Source organism: Neofelis nebulosa, chromosome 6, assembly GCF_028018385.1.
Source record: "Neofelis nebulosa isolate mNeoNeb1 chromosome 6, mNeoNeb1.pri, whole genome shotgun sequence".
Lineage (NCBI taxonomy): Eukaryota > Metazoa > Chordata > Mammalia > Carnivora > Felidae > Neofelis > Neofelis nebulosa.
This window is the reverse complement of record NC_080787.1, coordinates 116,882,820-116,901,046: the sequence shown is the minus strand read 5'-3', so window position 1 is coordinate 116,901,046 and position 18,227 is coordinate 116,882,820. Positions and strand designations below refer to the sequence as shown.

Genomic DNA, 18,227 nt, shown 5'->3' with positions numbered 1-18,227 from the left:
ATTCGAGGGCTTCATTGAATCATGCATGAATCAAAACTCACAGCGTTGTAGGATTTACTTGTCAGCGCTTGCTATCAAGATTTTGCTAGAATAGTCTCAACAGGAACATTCATAATGTCTGAAAATAGGTCAAAATATGAATAGGAAATAGAAGACCCATACAAACGTTGTTTATGGGTACTTAACACGTATACCTATCTACAAGTAGATAGAAGTGTCTATATGCAGATTGATATAAAAAGCACAAAGTAATTAAAAGTTTTTAAATGGACATGACTTGATTGTTAGTAAATAAAAGGCTATGGTAATATCTGGCATAGAGCAGATATTCAAGTCAGGAAAGTGCAGCATTGTATAATTAAACCACCATTTGTAAACCAATTTACAAATTTTGTAAGTTTATTTTCTTTATTTATGAAAATTGCAATCATTGTATTCAAGTTTATTTTATTTTATTTTAGATACTGAAATACCTTGTCTTTTGTCTATTCTATTGTGTATTTTTTTGTGTATTTTCTAAGTCTCTTAGAAAAGCAGACTTTTGTATTTTGAAGCTCTTGGTGCAAGGGGAATAAGATTGTTATATTAAAAGGTTGGGAGAGTGATTTTTTTCTGGTGTTCAGGTGAAACACCTGAGAAATCATGCTCTGCTTGTGTGAACCCATGAAATATTGATAAACTGACTATATTTGTTTGCATGATTCTAGTTGTGATAACAAAGGTGTGAACAAAATTTAAAATTGAAAAAAATCCAACGATGATTTAATGTGTTTGTATGAATTGGGAAAAGAATGTCCATACTTTGATTTTTGCAGTGAAATTCTGTTCTCATTCAAAAATGTAGTTTGAGAACTAATATGTTGGGAACATCAGAGTGGGGGCTAAGTAAACAGAACTGTGGGGGCGGGGGAATTATCTAAAAATGAAACCAAAGAGATTGTGAACAGAGATCAGTGACAGAATTGTTAGTTTGTATACTTGAAAGTAATAAGACTCACTCATTAATCCTGCCTGATTTTTCAGACTGTGCCTGTCTTAAATTCGTTCTCATTTCCAGGCCACTGATGTACTGAATACCTACTTTGAGCAGTGCTCCCTGTTAAGCAGTGTGGGTAATACCTGGTGAATAAGACTTAATTTCCACTCTCAGGAAATAGCAGGAGAAATAATATAGGAGTCTAAACACAAAGAACTGTTACACAAGATGGGATTTATTTAAGGCCAAAGTAAAAAAAAAAAATTGCATGCTATGGACATAAAGCAAAAAATTCATTTTTCTTTTCCTTTTTTCTTTTTTTACAGTTTATTTATTTATTTATTTATTTTGAGAGAGAAGGAGAGAGAGAGAGCACTCACACGAGCAGGAGAGGGGCAGAGAGAGAGAGAGGGGGAGAGAAAGAATATACCAAGCAAGTTTCCTGATGTTAGCCCCACTCAGGCTCAATTTCAGAACTATGAGATCATGATCTGAGCCAAAATCCAGGGTTGAAAACGTTTAACCAGCTGAGTCACACAGGCACCCCAATGAAAATTCGTTTTTAAAGGGAGATTTCATGAGTGGTAGTTCCAAAATTTTGGGGTAGAATTAGAGGGAAGCAATGATGTTGGAAGGGTGGGGGTGACCCAAGGATATTTGTCTTCAATTTCCACTTATATAATAAGCACGATTTTCATTTAGAGATTATGTTTATTGGGATGTCTTTGTAGTGCTGTCAAACATTATGAGGAGGATTGTCTAATCCCTTATCTATCCCTTGGTACAATCATGGGAATAAGAGAAAAAGTGGCATTTGAGCAAAGTTTTGAAGGATGTCTGGAATAGCTACAATCTTAAATACACTTTCTTGGGGAGGGATCAGCATTTGCAAAGATACACGGAAGCTGAAGAAGCAGGTGAATCTTAGGAAAAGAGGTGATCCTTAGCTGGAGTGTAGGATATGGAGGAAAGGTGGGTAGAAGGGAGAGAGTTGTGTTGGGGGAAATGAATTAGGTTGTATCCAAACCATGGAAAAGCTTGCCTGCCAAGCTGGGTGTCTTGAAGTCATTTGAGAGTTACTGGAGGTTAAGAGAAATGACATGTTCAGATCTGTAATTCATTAGATTGATCCAATCAAGTTTCTTCCTTGTTTTAGTTGTCATCACTAATTTGAATCAAAAACATTGTAGTAGAAGAAAAATTCCAGGAAAATTTGTCCTTCTAAGTGGAATTTTTGATATTCATTGTTTCTCTGCATAAGTCTTTATGCCACTGGATGAGCATTGTCACGACTGTTAACTTGGCCTTCAGGAAACTCATAGTTTTCTATAGGTTACTTGGGTTTATTTAAAATGACCCAATTTAGATGAAAGAACATGTTCACTGTCTATTTTGTGGAGAATTTACAGAATTATGCCGTGACTTACACATCAATATTTACAGATTTGTTTTAAAATCTGCCATGTCATTATTAAAATAAGCATAGGGTTATACTCTTAAGGATTAAGAGAATTTTCTAAACATGAGATTTTCAGCTTCATTGACTTCAGAGTAACCTATGGCACATGAACACTGCTAGCTAACTCAGATTTATCCAGATTAAATACTTGCAGTGAAAGCTTGTGCCCTGATTCCTTCCTGCTACTTTCCTTCTGAAAGAGAAAAATAGGATACAGTTACTTTTCTACAGGCTACCATAAATATTTAAGGATATTACAATTGAGGTGTCCTTTAACTGTTTTTAGACTCGTATTGTTACATTCTTCCCTGAAAGACCTTGTCAAAATAAAAGAAACTTGCATCTAAATATTGAATATTCAATCAGTAAACAACAATAATGTTTAAGAAGGAAATGCAAGACAGGCTTAACATAGTGATTTTCTTTTAGTCGCTGTATTACAGGTAAGAATAAAACAAAGCTCCTTTTAGTGAATAAAGGTTAACAAGGTGGGGCCCTTATTGAATCAGAGCGCAAAACTTGCTGTGCTGAGATTTGCCATCAGATATTACTTTACATCCATCTCCAATCCATTGATCAATCATCTAGTGAGCTCTTTAAGGAATTCAACAGCAGTGTAACATGCGATTTGGGTGGGGCGGGGGGCTTCCTATCCAGAAAATACATTAATGGTTGGAATAGCTGCCATTTATCAAGGGCTTGCTTTGTGCCAGTTAGCTAACAAAGCACTACGTGGATTCATTTATTAAATCCTTACCAGAACTCCTTGAGGTAGGACAATCATTATCTTTATTTTACTGGTGAGAAATCAAACCCAGTGAGGTTAAATAACTGCCCAAGGTTTTATGAGTATTAAGTGGTAGAGTCAGGTTTGACCCAGGAAATCCAAAACTGGGCCAGTGCTCTACCCGCTGGATATTGCCTCCAAAAAGGATGCATCTGGCACAGACAGTGCAAACAGGTAGAGGCAATGCAGTTTGAGAAAAATTTGTTTCCCAAAGACCATTTATAAATGTATTGTTTGGGCCAAATCTCATAGCAACTCTGTAATACATGGTAGGTTTCTTTGTTTTTGTTTTTTGGTTTGGTTTGGGGTGTGTGTGTGTGTGTGTTTGTTTGTTTGTTTTGAGGGTCTACCTTCAAAAAGCCTACCTACTTCACAACAGGAAAATTTGTGGTTAAGAATATAAACTTGGCTTCAGACAGCAGGAAGGTCTTTCCCAACTCTGTCACTAACTACATGGCTTTGAGCGCGCTCCTTTTTTTGAACCTGAGATCTCAGGTGTTAATGACACCTAAATAAAAGGGTAAGGAACAAATAAAATAATGGGTATCAAGTGCTTAGTGACATGCTGAACACATGACAGGAAACAGATATTATAGCTAATTAACTAATTTGGGTCCTGAGAACAGGAGACCTACTTTCCTGTTCCTTTTGTATCTTTATTGAAATTGAAACCATGTTTTATTTTTTTTTTATATTACAGTAGCAATACATGATTACTGCAAAAAAATTAGTAAGCTGAGTTAGCAGTAACATTTAAATTGCCATTTAACTTAGTCAACAATCACCATTAGTGATTAGGATGATTATTCTTCCATTTTTTTCATCTTTACAAAATATGAAATGGTTTTGCCTAGTATTATTTGGTAAATTGCTTTCTAAACCTCAATTAGAACAGTGAACATTTCCTGCATTTCATTAAATAGTCTATAGCATCATTTTTTTTTTCCTAATGTAGTAATTTTGGTATGGATGTATCATAAACTTACTTAACTGTTTCTTATTGGGCAATTAAATGGGTTTACAATTTTTTTCTATTATGAACAATGCTGAAATTTAGAAAAACCTTATAGATCAAAAAATGTGTATGCATTTTAATTATTTTGGTCTAAATTTCTAGCTTCAGGTGACCAAACAGTATTCACCTTGTAAACACTTGATATTTCCTGCCAAATTACCATTAATAACAGTTGGACCAATTTATTTCTCTGCCAGCAGTGTGTAAGAATACTCAGTTTTCTGAATCATCACCAACATTAGATAGTTCAATAGTTGCCAACCTGATAGGTGAAATACTATCTATCATTTTTAGTTTTTTATTATTAATGATATTAGAATTTTTTTCATAATCTTATTGGCTATTTATAATTTTTTTGTGACTGTTAATATACTCAGTTTTTCTTTTGAGGTAGTTGTCTTTTTATTATTAAAGGTGCTAATTATAAACCGAAGCACTTAATGTTTGTCTCATATATTTTCAGTTTGTCATTTTCTTTTAAATCTTATTTATGAAACTTTGATGTTTATGCATAGAGATTTTTACTTTTTCAACTTTATATCAATATTTAATATTTTTTCCCATTAAGAAACAATCTTTATTCAACCTAGAATTTATTTTGGTATATTTTTTTTACATGGGAATGAATTTTAGTTCATTCAACAAACATTAACTGCATGCCTGTAATGTACCAGGTGTCATGCTTTTGCTTGGGAAATCACCGGAGCACAATGCAGGCGGAATTCCTGCCCCAGGAGGAAGTTCATCCTTTAAATGAGTTATTAGTTGTCTCAGAATAAACCGTTGATGCTCAGACATTACCTTTTCACTGACTTAAATTCCTTCTTAATTGCCTACCAAATCCATGTGTATAATCGGGTCTGCTTATAGAGTTCCTATTTGATACCATTGACTTGTTTCTCTGTTCCTGTGCCAAGATCTCACTGTTTTAACTGAATTATAATTTAAAACAATGTATTTTAATAAATAGACAAGGGATAATTTCATTCTTCATGTTTTTTTCCTTTGTTTCATGGCTTATTCTTTCTTCCTTTTTTTTTTTTTTTACTATTTTTTTTATTTGTGGCATAACATGTATAATATAAAACAAAATCTTCCATTATAACTGTTTTCACATGTACAATTCAGTGGCATTAATTATATTTATGACATTATGCAACCATCACCACTATTTCTAAAACTTTTCATCACCTCAAACAGAAACTCCATGCCCATTAAATAATAGCTTCCTATAATCCCCTTCCCGAAGCCCCTGGTAACTTCTAATCTACTTTCTCTCTCAATGAATTTGCCTTTTCTAGATATTTTACAGAAGTGGAACATAATATTTGTACTTTTATATCTGCTTATTTCATTTAGCATGTTTTCATCCACGTTATAGCATGTGTTATAATTTCATTCTGTCTTATGGCTGAGTAGTAGTCCATTATATGTAATACCACATTTTGTATATCCATTCATCCTTTCTATTTATATAGTTGGTAGAGGGTGCAACTCATCATCTCGGGGTTGCAAGTTCAAGCGCATGGTGGGTGGAGATTACTTAGAAAAAAAAAAACCACTTGTACTTCTGGAAGAACTTTAGAATCATGTTGTCAGATATTTCCTCCATATCCTCTAATGTCTTCCTAACATCCTCTCAAGTGCCTTCCATCCCATGAATCCTATCTCCCCAAGTTGCTAGTCCTGAGTGCCTTCATAAAGTCCCAAGCCCACCATTGTACCTTGATCCTTGAACATTTCCTTCCCTCAAGCTGTCCCATGCTTTAAAATTAGTTACTTCCAGAGGCTCCTGGATGGTTCAGTCAGTTAAACAATCTGACTCTTGATTTCAGTTCTGGTCCTGATCTCACAGTTCGTGAGTTTGAGTCCCACATCGGGCTCTGAACTGACTGTGGAAGCTGCTTGGGATTCTCTCACTCTCTCCCTCCTTCTGCTTCTCTCTCTCTCTCTCTCTCTCTCAAATAAATAAAAACTTAAAAAAAAATTAGTTACTTCCATTTTCATTCTCCTAATAAGAATGGACAGTTTCTTATTATAATCGATCTCATAGAGGTATTGGGAAAACAGTGTGAATTGTCTCTAAGCTGTGAATGTTAGATGTCTCTTAGCCCTCTTAGTAGGAATGTGTATTTTAGGAAAAAGATGTTTGTGAACTCAAATGATTTGCTAGTTTTTTCAAATTCCAATGGTATAACAAAGTATACATATACAAAATTTATGTTAATTGACTGTTATTGGTAAGGCCTCTGGTTAACATTAAGCTATTAGTGGTTATGTTTTGGGGGAGTCAAAAGTTATACGTAAATTCTCCATTAGTGACACCCCTAACCCCTATGTTGTTCAAGGCTCAACTATGCTAGATTGGTGGTGTTTATTTTCCCACTGTGTATGTGTAATGGAAAGAGCAATGGCTTTGGAATTAGGCTTAAGTTCTCAGTCCTGTCACTTAGTAACCTGTGTTATCTCAGCCATATTAATTTTTCTTCTAAGACTTAGTTTCTTCGGGGCGCCTGGGTGGCTCAGTCGGTTGAGCGTCCGACTTCGGCTCAGGTCATGATCTCGCGGTCCATGAGTTCGAGCCCCGCGTCGGGCTCTGTGCTGACAGCTCAGAGCCTGGAACCTGCTTCAGATTCTGTGTCTCCCTCTCTCTGACCCTCCCCCGTTCATGCTCTGTCTCTCTCCGTCTCAAAAATAAATAAACGTAAAAAAAAATTAAAAAAAAATAAAAAAGACTTAGTTTCCTCAACTGTAAAATATACATCATTGAGTTGTTTTAAAGATCAAGTAAGATAAATAACATGAAACCTTCTCACTATATATAGTCCATTGTATATTCTCAATGAAGGTCAATTTCCTTTTCCTTCCTTCCCTAAATAACAACAAAAATAGTCTGTATGGGGAAAAGCATTCGTAGCACTGAATGTCAACCCTTCTTGGTTAATGGCTGAATAAAGATAACGTGTTAATTTTTCAAAATGCCTCAATTTTCCTATATGTAGCTTTTATCTCACCCTTCACTAAATTATGGTGCTTGCAAAGCTCCTTGAACTTTACCAGTACAAAGCATACTGTTAGCAGGATGGAATTAACATTATCCCTGGTCTATAAAGTATCATACCTGCATTTGTAGTGAAAGGGACATATTCTTGCCTGAGTCCTGCAGCAGTGTTTTGCCACCTGTAACAGTGCTGAATAAAAGTGGTCCCATCTATCATTTCTGTAGCTCTTCCTCACAGAAGCAGTCTTGATAAGGATAAGAAATCCAGGACATCATAGTATCAACAATACTTTCCTCTTCAAAGCCGTCTTTCAGACAAGGCTCTGACTGTGCCTTACAAACACTAATTATATAAATCTTATATACTATTGCTTTGTGGGAGGTGAAGTATTTAGTAAAAATGATCATCTGAACAGAGATTGTCTGTGTGGGGGCAGGATGGAAATATGAAAAGTGGGAAGTGGGTGCTCAGCATACAGTCATCGCTGTTACAAGGTCAGCTGTGTGCTTGGCTAGGACTGTATACACTTCTGCTAGGTTTTCAACTAGTGAATAAAATACGGGCTATTCTTTGTTAGAAATCTGTGAGTGGTGTGAGCTCCTTGAATACTAAAGATGTTAATTCTTATGGTTAATTCTGCATACTGCATACGCAGTGGCACCCTGAGGTCATATGATGAAGAAGCAACTTCAGGTTGAGGTCAAACTGAGTTAGGATGGCTCAGTCTGACTCTGTAGGGAATTAAATGGTAAATAAGAAATCTGGGGGACCCTCATCAGAGTATCTTACTGGTAGAGAATGATTTAGTGGAGAAATGAGCTTTGAAGTTAATAGCAATAGTGTATAGTATTTATATGATTTATATGTCTTAGTGTCTACACTTTTTATTTTGTTTTGTTTTTGTTTTATTTTATGATCTTTGTTCCTAATCGGAGGGCCCTTGCATCACCGTGATTCACAATAATAGTCATGAATATTTTTTTTTGAAAAAAAGGCATTTTTTCTAAAACCCAAGAGAAATTACATACTTATTATTTATTTAAATGTTTAACAATGCTTTTTAGGCAACAGAAACGATATCTATTTATGTCATAATGATACTGAGTAGACTAATAAAAATGTCAATTCATTCTCAAAGTTTCAGTGCTTCAGCTATCTTCAAAGTTTCATTTTTTACCTTTTAGGATTTCTTAAAATTTATGTCATTTTTTTTACCTCTTAGGATTTCTTATAATTTATGTGTCTCTGATTAATTTTTAAGATGGAAAACCAAACTAAAGTTTTGTGGTTTGCTGGATAGGTCATTTTTTTGCAATGTAGAATTAGTGTAGAAAAATAATAAAGAGGCCTTGGTATCCAGAATCTAGCACAGCACCTGATACTCATAAGTGCTCCATTAATATTTGCTAAAAGAATCCGATATATTGCCATAAACTGTTTTCCTTGGTTGAAATCTTTGCTAACTTGATTCTTTGTTTCTGATAAACTCATTGTTTCTACATTTAAAAAAAATGTAGTTTAAAATAGAAGGATTATTCTCTCTGACAAAAATCTTATACTTGCCCATAGTTCTACTTGTCCAGAAAACAGAGGAGCTACTGTGATACTTAATAGGAACTACCTGGAGTGAACGTTATTTATCTTCCCAGTACCTACTCCTACTTGCTCTCCTAAATTGCAATACTCAAAATTTCCTTTGAGGAGCCACGCCTCATCCCTGTGTAGTAGCCATTAGCTGAGGCGAGATTGAGCAGACTCCCATCCAGGGGTCGACAACTGAATTGGGATAGACCAACCAATCAGAACGTTCCCGTCTGCTTGTCTAGGCTTATGTATGCATATACATAGTCCCCAGGCAACTGGGATTGATGCTTGAGAAGTTCAATCAGGGAGCATATTGAGATGTGAGTGAGAACGTGTGAAACCCTCCTTCCTGGAAGACTTGTTTCGGAATCCTGAAGGAAGTCTTACTAGACCCTACATGACATTATGGAGAAGGGCAAAACCAAGGAAACTGTAGAAAAAAAGAGCCATGTCCCTGACTGAGCTATACATGAAGCCAGTCCTAGCATTGAGTTTACTGTTTTAAGAGCCACCATGTCGCTTTTGTTTTTTAAACCAGTTTGTACATGATTGCCTGTTCTTTGAAAGGGGAGGAAAACTTTAATGGACATATAGCCTTATCCTAATCATATTCTTTTACTGGGAAAAAAAATTTAATTATTAGATTCTCTGCAAAAAATTTTGATTAAGTTTTTTGCATAAAGTTTTTTTTAATGTTTATTTTTGAGAGAGAGAAAGAGACACAACACAAGTGGGGGAGGAGCAGAGAAGAGAGGGAGACACAGAATCCCAAGCAGGCTCCAGGATCTGAGGTGTCAGCCCAGAGCCCAACACTGAGCTTGAACTCAGAAACCATGAGATCAGGACCTGAGCCGAAGTTGGACTCTTAACCAACTGGGCCACCCAGGCACCCCAAGTTTTTTACTTTTAGAGAGAGGCACAACTAATTTCAAAAGCACAAAAGTTTTCCTCTGACTAGAATACAAAGATACACTTATGTATTTTAGATAACAAAGCCACTAGCAAAATAAGACTGAAGTTTATGAGAAACTCCTAAGTATTGTACACATTTTTGTTCATGCATACCCAAGATATTGTAGGATTTTTTGCATGGCACCATCAATACATCTATCTTTATACACCCCTGATACCTATCAGTATACCTTTTAGGTACTGTTCATTAGAAAAACCCTATTTTGAAGGAAGTTAGAAAAAAATAGTCACGTTAACAAAAAATTCATTCAGGTAACCTTTGCAGAGTTGGTGTTTTTTTGTGCCAGCAAGTCCTTTGCTTTATATTCTGCCTTGGTTTCCGTCATTGTGCATTTCAAAACCTCCCAAAGTCAGACTTTCCATGAAGAGTCATCCAAAACAGAGTATATTTGGAATTCTGCTTCTCATGACCTAGTTGTATCACTAGAGGGATCAAAGAGGTTTTGTTCTGTTTCTATAATCAGCTATTTCTTTGAGAGGGCAGATTCATAAGAGTTTGAATTATGCTTAGAAATGCATACAAGGCAAGCAGCTACATGGCATTTTAATTACCTCCCTCCACTCCAATGAAAAACAACACCAGGCACAAACAGATGTCTCAGGTTAAACTCAGTTGATTCTCTTAACGTAGCAAATAATTAGACTGTTTCCTTTCTCCCTAGACTTTTTCTTTTGCTTTTTCTTATTTTAATCTGTTTGCTCTCCTAGCTCTTCCATTTAATTTCCGAGGCATTCACCTTTTGCTAATGTTAAGAAAATTCCTACTGGACAAATTCTTCTCCTTACTAGACCCTACATGACATAGTATTAATATTCACAAAGGGAGCAGATGGCTGCCTTTGGGGTCCACCAATTACAGTAGTACCTTGCTTAGTCTGAATTGACTAATTAAAATCCTCAATTAACTAGAATGGGAAATTCAGTATATACAACCCCTATGGTGACCTCATGATATAGTGAGTTTGCAAATGAGTGTTTAGAATTCTTTCCCTGCCCTTTGGGGGGATAAAAACAAAAGGTAAGGAAACTGAGTCATCTAAAGGATTTTTGAAAACTCTAAAAAAAACTCAAACCCTGAAACTATGGAGTTTTCTCTGGCATCAGTGTACATTTACCCTAAGTTCCCATATTTTTCCACATATACATCTATAATTTGTTTTTTTTTAAATCATCATTGAAATTTAGATTAATCAATATTTTGAGATGTTTCATTTTATATTTAATTTGATAAGCATTTACTGCACCTCCAAAGTACTCAAAATATTATGTTGTTAAGACAAAAAATAAAAGAAAAAGTTTTCTAGTTACCCTTGCTGCCAAAGGAGTCACCCAAAACTGATGGTTGAAAATAACAGCAGTCATTTTATCATGACCACAGATTCTGTGACACAGGAATTCAGGAAGGCCTCAGATGGGCAGTTATGGCATTGGATATCTCATGTGGTTGCACTAAGGTAGTGGTTAGAGCTGGAAGAGCAGGTGGCTGGAGCAGCTGAGGACTTATTTATCTTCCTTCAAGTATCTTCAGGGTCTATCCATGGGTCTCTCTGAGCTGGTTTGGGCTTCCTTGCAGCATGATGGCCTCAGAGCAAATGTTCTGGCCAACAAGGTAGAAGCTAATCCCCTTTTGTGACCCAGCACTTCAAGTCACGCAGTGTCATTGCTGCTGCATTCTGTTAATTACACATGAATTGCTAGCCCCTCCAAATTCTGGGGAAAGGGAGTTAGACTTTGTATCTCATTGAGGGAGTGGTAAGTTTCTAGAAAAGCATGTGGGACTGAGAAGTGGTCATCTTTGGAAGATACAGTTTGCCATGATGAGTCAGATATAACTTCTCCAAAGAAGCTCATAGTCTAGTGGATATAACCACGATTCTCAAACTGTGCATTGAGGTCCCCCAGGTGTCTGTGAGGAATTCACAGTGTATTCACTGGATACTTTACATTTTTGCGGGAAACAATATGACATCAGTCAGACACCATGTGAATTATTACTAGTAAGTTGTTTGGACCTAATTACTTAATAAGTGGAACTGTTAGGCGTTTCTTTTGTCCTAGTTATGCCCTGAAAATAATTTATAGAGACAGAGAAAGTTTAGGAATCACTGGGATAAAAAACAAGATACAGATACTCAACTACGGTCTTAGCAGGTCCACAACTGACATTTGTAAGGTCCAGGACATGAATACAAATGGGGTTACTAGCTTGCTCCTTTCTTTTCCCATTACAGCTCCTGTGGACACGCCAGCTTTATACCTGAGCTCTGTGCATTCTCTCCCCCCACTGCAATAGCAGTTTCTCCTTGGCCCTTGGAGTGAGCACCCCAGAGGTAAGTCAGTCCTTTGAGGGGAAGGATCAGTGGGGGAAGCCCACACAGAAGCAGACTGTGTGGATTTAAGCTAGGAATTTTGGAGTCCCAGGCACCCCAAATGTGATATAGAAAGGAGATCAGGGTTCTGGATTAGCCCATTTGGAGGGGAGTAGCTGGAGGGCCTTCTAAAATACAGGGGCTTAGGCAAGGCCTGGTCTAAGGGAGGTAATGAGACCCAGCACAGAACACAGCATATAATTGGTCCTCAAATTATATTTCATGAATAAATTAATCCAGAGCAGATTCTGATATGTATGATGACAGAGATTAAATACCGACTGCTATGGAAATTGAAACAAAGAGCAATTCATTCTTGGAAAGGCTTATGTTACCTTCAGAGATGAGGGAGAGAAGAAGTAGAAGTGTGATGGGAAGTCAGCAAAACACAGGGATTAATGAAGCTGCTAGAGGCAAGCATCAGAAGAAAATCTAAAACTACGCTCACCATTAGTGGTGTATCTGAGTTTCAGGGCTTCCTGAAGCATACATAATTTGAGGGGCTCTCTTCCAAAAAAAGAATATGAAATTAGGTACGAAAAGATCACACAAATTATACATTTATAGAACCTCACAGAGTTACAAATACCAAACAAAATGTCCAGAAAGAATTGGGGCACCTGGCTGGCTCGGTCAGAAGAGCATCTGACTCTTGATCAAAGTGAATTTGAGCCTCACACTGGGTGTAGAGATTACTTAAATAAATAAAACTAAAAAAAAAGTCCAGGAAGAACGATTTTATTTTTTTTAATGTTTATTTATTTTTGAGAGAGAGAGAAAGAGAGAGACAGAGCACGAGTCAGGGAGGGGCAGAAAGAGAAAGAGACAGGATCAGAAGCAGGCTCCTGGCTCAGAGCAGACACAGGGCTTGAACTGACAAGCTGTGAGATCACGACCTGAGCTGTAGTCAGATGCTTAACCCACTGAGCCACTCAGGCACCCCATAGAAAGAGCAATTTTCTGGATGCTTTCTTACTAAATACCAATTTTATGTTCTGTAGGGAGAACAGAAAGATAATTTGTTCTAGTGTTGACTGAATATTTAAAAAAAATATTTATTGTTTACAAAATGTTAGCACCATCATTATTAGTAATGACATGTAAACTGCTGTCATCTGTTGTCAATTGTGAATACCTCTTGTCATGCTGTTGAACTGTTACAGACCTGCTCTATTTTAAGTATAGTTACAGCTTTCTTCCCCTCAAACCTAGCAATTCTGAAATATTTTGTTTCACACAGCTACCATAAACTATGAAAAATATGGAACTTTTATAATTGTATATATAGCGCATTCTCAAATATAGTCCTGAGAGGAGAAGGCATCTGTTTTGATTAGATCTTGATGGGAACCAAACCCTCTGTTAAAATTTTATGTTCTTGATATTGGAAGAATTTTCTACAAATTAGCTTCTGGCTCCATAACTTCAACCTCCACCACACCTACTTTCAGAGCCGAGCTATGTAAGAATCAGCCTCTGGCCCTGTACCTTTGTGTCAGAAGACCAGGAGAGTTGACACAGTGGGCAGTGAGGGTATTTATAGAATCTATCCCTACATTGGGACAGCTGGCAAAAGCTTTGATGGAAGTAGCTGTGAACCATATAAGTGACAATATGCTGAAGTTGTATGTATCCCCAACTTAATCAACTACTCCTTAACTCATATCCTCAAAAGCTACAAGGCTCCCCAGTGCCACCTCGTATGAAAGGAGCCTGGAGAGGAAAGAGACAGGGGCCTTAACCAATTGCTGTTAAAAAAAAATTACTTTTCACATTTTACAAAAACCACGTGCCTGTGTGAACTCAATGCTGCGGCCCTCGTAGGACCTTAGAAAGGGCCCATGCAAAGCAGGCACTTGAAGCTTAAACCTCATTCATGTGAATCCACCTTTCCCCACCATTCTCTATATTTCACGGAAGGAGACAAGTAGTGCAAACTGAGAAAACATGTTCTATAATAGAAGTAACACTGGACTGGGGTCCAGAGAACTGGAGCTTTGTTTGGTTCCAGCTCTCTCAGCTCTATTCCTTTGGGCCACCCTTTGGGACTTACTCTTGTTATCTGTTAAGTATTGGCCCTTCCTCATCTGCAAAAGGAAAGGAGAAATCAGCAGTCCAGTGTGGGACTCTTTGTGGTTCTACCTGGGAAGTAAATTATATTAAATGATGCAAATTATGTACATTTCAGTCCATATTATTTCTGTCAGTTACTATTGCCATTTCTGCAACTTGAAATAATGTGAGAATTATAACCAGCATGCAAGAACTTAAAAATATTTTAGCTCTGACATAGGGAGGTAGATGTACTGCAAAACACTCACGAGAAGCAAGAACAAATTGTCATTCTGAACACCACCACTAAAAGTACACAGAAGCACTTTTCCTCCAGTTTAAAAAAGCTTATCTTTCAAAATGCAAAAGTCACATAAGCTACCATAAAAAACACTTCCAATGCAGACATGTATACAGTGAAAAATACAAGTCTCATCTCCAAATTTCACTTCCAAGAGGAATTACTGCTAACAATTTAGACCTGTGTGTAGCCTTCCACAATTAGTCTATGCACACACAATGGCAGATGGCATTTTGAAATATTAACTGAGGGGTTTTCTTTCCACTTTATTTCCTGGTGGTCCTGGCCTTTCACCCATTCTGTCAGCTGGCACTCTGTGTTTGACACCTCAGGGAAAAGATGACCCAACAAAATACATTAAAAAAGGAAGTCAACAACTTTTGAGTCTCTAATTTTTTAGTTTCTAGTCCTTAAGGGAATAGAAAGACACAGGGAATAAAAAGAGATTTGGAAAAATATATGATAAATCGGAAGAAGCCTTAAGGCTTCCAAGACTAGATAAAAGAATTTCAATTCTTGGGAGAAGAGAGAGATTCAGAGAGGAAGAAAGGACCTCTGACAACTTATGCTGCTTCTCTCTGAAAAATTGGAAAAAGGCCACATTTTGGTGAATGAATTACAATAAGGTGCCTTGTTGAGCAGATCCTTCCTAGGGGCAGTGGCTTAGACAGCTGACAACACCTTTGTAAAAGACAAGAGCCCCTCCTTCTTCCAACAGCCTTGGCCCCATGCCAAGGGTTTTGTCTTTCTAGATTTCAGCCCTATTCACACCCAAGCATCTTTGTCCAGTGTTCAAACTACATAACTGTATGAGACAGCCTTCCTTGTGGGTTCCTGAGAAAGAAGGTCATCTGTCCTGCCTCTCCAGCTCAGGTGAACTTGGCAGTGAAGAGACAGGACATAAGCTTGCTTATGCAGGTATAGAGGTTGTTCCTGCTTTCTAAGTACACTCTCAGGCAGGGATGGTGGCCAGGCCCCAGGAGCAAAAGAGATGTCAGTGGGGTGTCTAGAGCCCTTGGATTTTTTTAATGGTAATGCAATATTTTATTTATTCTGTCCATTAATAACTAATATTAGAGAACACTTATAATATTAATGGAACTTAATCTAAGAGAAGTTCATCTTACATTTTTTTATATTTCAGTATCAGGTGATCACAAGCAGATAGTCAAAATAATTATGGCCCAAAGTATTATACCAAAAAATTTTAATAAATGCTTGGTGTTGGTGTATGTACAATTCAGATTTTGGTGTAAAGTTCTTTGGCTGCAAGGAAGAACATTTGGTTTACTTCCCTAATAGGAATGTCTCTTGATGTGGGGATGGTCTCTTTCTTTTGCTATTGATTTTCAGCATCGTTACCTGTGATTGTAGGAATGGAGTTGAGTGTGGAGAGATACTCATCATGTTTACTCCAAATAAGAGTACATAAGCGATTACTATAGTAATGAGGAGGCAGACAGGCAGTGTAACTGCCCAATATTTTTGAGGGCAATAAGTTAAGCCTAAGGAGTTTAGCAAAGATTCAGCAATGAAAGCCCATGCAAGATATAGTATGAAGCCACATTGGGAGCTTAGGGAAAGAACAAAGGCATAAATCACTCTTTCTGGCAAAGGTAACGGTGAATTTTCCACCATTTCCCTGTGGCTTTAGATAATCTCCAACACACACATACAAGCAGTGCTGGAGGACCCACTGGACTTTACACAGTCTCTCAGAATTTCCTACAGCCTAGCATGAATGGAATGACTCTTGGGAAGGGTATGGAAGTAGCTGGGAGAGCCAGACTTGGGAAGGGGAAGACACAGAAATGATTGGCATGATCCTAAGATGGGTGGCCAGACAGGGTAAGAGTGGATCCTAGCATCCCAAGTACTGAGAGAGGGCAAATCCAGTGATGAGATGTCTTTTCACTCACAGCTTGGCCCAAATAAGCCTTCCTGGAACTCAAATGCAGTATCAGAAATTAATTTTCTATTACTACATAAAAGTAAGGTTAAAACAGAAAATAAGTTCATTATTTTTTTAAGAATTACATTTCTTGGGGTGCTCGGGTGGCTCAGTTGGTTAAGCATCCAACTTCAGCTCAGGTCATGATCTTGTGATTGGTGAGTTTGAGCCCCGCATGAGGCTCTGCACTGATGGCTCAGAGCCTGGAGCCTGCTACAGATTCTGTCTCCCTCTCTCTCTGCCCCTTCCCTGCTTGTGCTCTCTCTCTCTCTCCCTCTACACTATAAACTTTTAAAGTTACATTTCTTGCCTAAGTTTGTAAATCGAGATTCATACTTTGTTAGCATTGCAATGGTAATAAAATTATATGTATACTTGACAATATATCTGGAACAGACTTCTATATGAGCACATATAGATCTACCTCAGTAAAAAATCCTTTCATAATATGGCTCATGTAACATTTATCTAACCATTCGCTGGATGTTTAAGTTGTATCTGATTTTCACTCTTATGTTGCAGCAATAAGTGTCCTTTAAACCAACTACTGTTAGCACAGCCTCTTTGAACAATCTTTCTGTGTACTTAGATGGCAGGTATTGAGAGTATTACATTCCAGTTGGAAACACACACTCATCCACACAATCAATATGAGAAATTGTGTGCTAAAATTCATGTTCTGTTGGATTTTTTTAGCACCAATATCTTTTTTATCAAGTGAAATATTATTCGGCAAGTCTATATTTTAAAGATATGAGGTAGAGGCACTCTGGATGTGTAGAGACAGAAGGCTAGGGGATCTGATGCTTTGGTCAACTCTACCCCTGTCCCAGTGCCCCACCTTTTCCATGCCCCTGCCACTGCATCAGTTCCATTGCATAGGGATGGTACTGTGGCCCTTTTCGCACTCACTGGTCAGGAATACCACAGACAAGATTTAGGATGTTGGTCTGGCAAAGGCAGTTAGATGTCACAGGTGTCTTTTATGGCTTTTTGACTTTTGCTTTTGTGATTTAATATCAACTATTTTGAGGTTAGCTGTGCTGTCCTTTGTGTCCATGATACATAGTGTATAATTCAGTTACAGCACTTGTCACATTGTTCTTTCCTGAAAGTACTATTCATAGAGAGAGAGAGAGAAATGTTTCCTTTAGAATCTATAGAAATAGATTTCCTTTAGAAATAGCTCCTTTAGAATCTATACAATGTACCATAAAACTTGGCAAGTACTAGCTTTTCCATAAGGCCTTCTGAATGAAGGAATGAATGAATGAGCCGCACACATTTGCACAACTTAAGACACACAAACTCTTCTTCAAGTGTATAGATACTTAAAGAAATACAAATGTATCTATTTTAGTCTCCCCTAGTCTTCTTTGGACCTACTATATAGGTGTCTGAGTCTTCTTGCTTTAGAACAGATTTATAGAAGAGGATTGGAATTGGTCCAAATGGCTCACATCGTATTCTTATAGCCACCTCTGGTAGATGACATAATGAGAGCAGCATATGTACTTATAACAACTACCACTGTGTGTGAAGGATGGATTTGGTAGATATTAAGCAAAAATGGGAATATGTATGATTTTTACATCTGAGAGTTAGGAGAATCTAAGGCTGCCCACTCCATCCAGACTTTCAATTTTGTCACCAGGATGAGTGGGCGGAAGATCCTATAGAGGGGAAAACAAAATGAAGTAGAGGAAAGAGCATATGATAAATGCCTAAATAAGTAATAGGGAGATCAACCACATGAGGA

The 18,227-nt window shown here is 37.3% G+C and overlaps 1 pseudogene; it reads right to left on the bottom strand.

The window, feature by feature from the left end:
• Nucleotides 1-15,757: 15,757 nt before the first annotated feature.
• On the bottom strand, nt 15,758-16,193 carry LOC131515474 (phosphatidylinositol N-acetylglucosaminyltransferase subunit P-like; annotated as a pseudogene).
• Nucleotides 16,194-18,227: the final 2,034 nt, after the last annotated feature.